Raw genomic sequence first — 3,812 nt, 5'->3', positions numbered from 1 at the left:
GTGTGTGTGTCCTGGCGCCAGGAATAGGAATAGGAATAGGAGCTATGTAGTTTATATTCTCTATGCAGAAATGGGTTAGAGAAACAAGATTACATACCTCAGAGGCCTCCTTCCTAAAAAGAAAGAAAGAAAAAACTACGTGGGGCAGCTCATAATGACTGTAATTTGAGACTAAGATTACCAAAACCCCTGTAAGGAAAATCACTTGACGGTATGTGCTCAAAATAAAAAAAAAAACCTAGCGCTGGCGAACACATACCCTCAGATGATTTTGCACCCTTCGGCAATGTCCTAGCAGGTCACTGGCACAGTGTTAATTCACTTGTAAACCTGCTTAAGATGTTCCTTTTTTCTCATTCTTTTTCATGTAAGTCAATCATTACGCTCACATTTTTTAAGTTCAGGTCCTCTCCTTCGAAAGTAAGTTTTAACGTTTTAAAGTTTTTGAAAGTAAATTCATCAAATAGACCTATGTTATCTCTAAAACGGAAATACATTACATTCGCAGATTTGATATAAGCAGGTAATTTATTTGCAACAAATCTAAATATCGGTCCTTCCACAAAATTTGAATATACACACATATCAAGGGCTTGACCTGAACTAAGAATGACTCCCTTCCGGTTTTCACCTTTGAATACAGTTTCTTTACCAGACTCTATAACAGCATATTGTGGAATATCAAGGGCTTGACCTGAATTAAATATTTTACCAGGATGGGTTATTATTAATTTTACAGGACTATACACTCTTAATTCATTATTCTTCTTCTCAAATTTAAATTTGTTTATATCAAAAGCTAGCGGTACTTCTTCTATGAGATTTATTCTTTCTTCTTCTATGAGATTTTTTAAGTTATGAATAGCAAATATACCCCGGATTAATAAACCTAGAATAATTTTACCTGAATTAAGATCTTGACCTAAATTAATAGTTATTGTATACTTTGTTAACCTTTCAGGCGCATCCTGTGAATTTAGTTCTTCTGGCACAAAAAAAAATGTAATTTCAGACGATAAAGCGTCCTTCGGACTTAGCATCCTATGGATTAAGCCTTTCGGGCGCTTTTCTGACACGTTATCATCTCCAGGAATATATATATCTACCAATCCTATTTCACCAAACTTTATGTGTTTAAGTTTATCGAAACTAAAAGATACCCCATCTTTTAAATTTCCTTTCAGTTTGTATAGCATTTATGTATATTAAAAATATTGAACTACCATTCTATTCATAACCATATCATAAGCTATGTCTTTTGGTTTACAAATACTATTATACGTAACAATTTAATCCCTTGAAAGATTTGGAAGATGCAGCAATTAAAATTTTTGGTAATTTCTCCACAGTAGAAATACTCTTTGGTTTATTCCTCAAATCAATATTAAAAAAACAATTATATATTATAAAATTGTCAACCGTGTGGAACTGAGAAATCATTATATCAGGACCATATAATGCTTCATCATACTCTGAACTTGAACGATACAACTCGTAATAATCTTCTTTTTCAATTTCATAATTTTGAGGTTTGGAAAGATGTCTTTCTTCTCCAAATAATATTTGAATATTCTTAATATTAGCATGATCTCAATTTGTAGGATTCTCATTTTGGTCGTACATAAATTTATCTTTTATAAAGAAAATAAATGCCCAGTTTGGTTCCTGAGTAAAAACAAAATCATTTAAAGGTATATGTAAAGTATTTAAATCAGGTAATCCTCTATATTCTACACACTGAAAACATTTATATGTAAACACATATTTACCAGCTAAACTAAAATGTTTCAATTTGTCTATCAATTTTGTCGTTGTAATTTCATCATATTCAATATACCAACTTTTAAACGATAACTTTCTAAATTAATTTTTCCGCGAGGTGGGGTTATTTCAGCGTCACTAAACGTAAACAATGAGTCACGCAAATCATTTTTTAAAGTCATTACAATGTGTATGTCTACACCAAATATAGGCCCATCTATATCATCAAAGAAACCAGGAATTAAATCTCTCATATCAATTGTAGGATAAAACAAACCATCATCCTTAATCAAACCATATTTTTTCTCAGCGATAAAACCACTTGCTTGACCACTTCTTTCGCCTTCGTTTGAAATATTAGCACGCTTTTTCAATGTACTAACATTACCCACATTATAATTATTATCCAACTCAGTATTGAACATTGAAACTTTAATCAAACTCCACATGTACGCAAAATAATTGTTAACTAAAAAGCTAGTTGCAGGATAAGCACGTCCATCTTCCTTTGTAACTCGTATTTCTGGTAAATTTCTCGTTTTGTTTGGTATAAAACCATGTTTATCATTAAATTTTATATGAAAATCATATTCCTTACCATGCCTTTTAATTTCAGGATAAATATATTTGTATTGTAATTTCACAATTTTATTTTGATATTTTTCAAACCAATACTGGATCACCTTTCTTTTGTATTTTCTTTGTATTCATAATGAGTCTATTTCCCCTGAAATAATTTCTCAATTCTATAGGTGCTTCTCCTGCCACAGAATCAAAATAATATATCTGATTTTTATTTCTGAAATAGCAAACCCAATGAAAAAAAAGATTAACAATACCACACTCATTTTTTCTAATTTTCTCAGGTAATTCATTTAAATTTAAATTTAAATAGACGATTCTAAAATTAGGTATTTTAAGTTTTTTTACATATTGTTTTATATCATTGTGCGATAATGAAGTGGACGTGGGCGAGAGGAGCCCTGCGAGATCGAGGTGCAATCGAGACAGACAACCGACAGAGAAAAGACGAGCGACTTGACGACACTGTTTGTTGGCTTAAAATGGACAGACTGTATTTCAACAGATAAATAGTTTACAAATGTTTCGGCGATAAGATTTCTTCTAATCTTAATCGAGTCCTCGCTCCGGCGAGCGACCGGGAGCGTGGCGATAATCTCCGCGAGCGACGGAAATATCGCGAATACCGCAAGCGACGGTAAAACGGCGCGATTCCGCAAGCGACGGAATAAACGGCGCGTTTAATTGCGAGAGATTAATCGCGAGCGACGAGAAATCTCTTTTATTCAAATCGGAAACTTCGCGTTTCGTAAGCGAGAGTACGAATTAGAAAAGCGAGCGACTTTTCTTTCGCGAGAGTTTAACGATATATTCACACACTGTCTCGGATAAATCTCGATCGAGTGCGCCCGGCGGTTCCCCGAGAGAGCTTATATACAACCGTTAGTAGGGTTATAGGGCCGGTTCTAACTCAGGTCCTCCGAAGGTTGGTGAGGGACGGGGGGTCCCGCGCGGGCGAGGGGGCATGACGTCACGCGGGCGGAGGAGGATTTTGGTTGGCGCGGGGGAATGACGTCACGCGGGCGGGGGAGCTTATCGCGGGAGCATAAACAGCGCGGTGTATTACAAAGGGCGAGTGCCGATGTCCGGCTGCTCGAATTTATAAACATTATAAACAAATATCGTCTCGCACTATTGCACGTGCGGCATTATTGAATTTCGTAGAAAGATGATAAGGCGAGCGCCGATGTCCGGCTGCTATAATTTATTATAAACAAAATAGAACCATTGCGGTGGTCTCTTCATTTTTTCCAGGAGCCGCTCGCGCATTATTGCGCGTAATATTAGAATTAGATAATAAGGCGAGCGCCGAGGTCCGGCTGCTAGAATTTATTATTAACAAGATAGAACCATCGCGGTACCATAACGCGATAGATGAAAAATATATAATGAAGAACGAAGGGTGTCAAAAACTCAGTATACGATTTGAAAGCTTGCGATTTGTATATCGGTTGAAAGAGGTACAGCGG

The sequence above is a fragment of the Formica exsecta genome, unplaced genomic scaffold (assembly GCF_003651465.1).
Source record: "Formica exsecta isolate Colony F162 unplaced genomic scaffold, ASM365146v1 scaffold310, whole genome shotgun sequence".
Lineage (NCBI taxonomy): Eukaryota > Metazoa > Arthropoda > Insecta > Hymenoptera > Formicidae > Formica > Formica exsecta.
Note: the sequence above shows the minus strand (reverse complement) of the source record.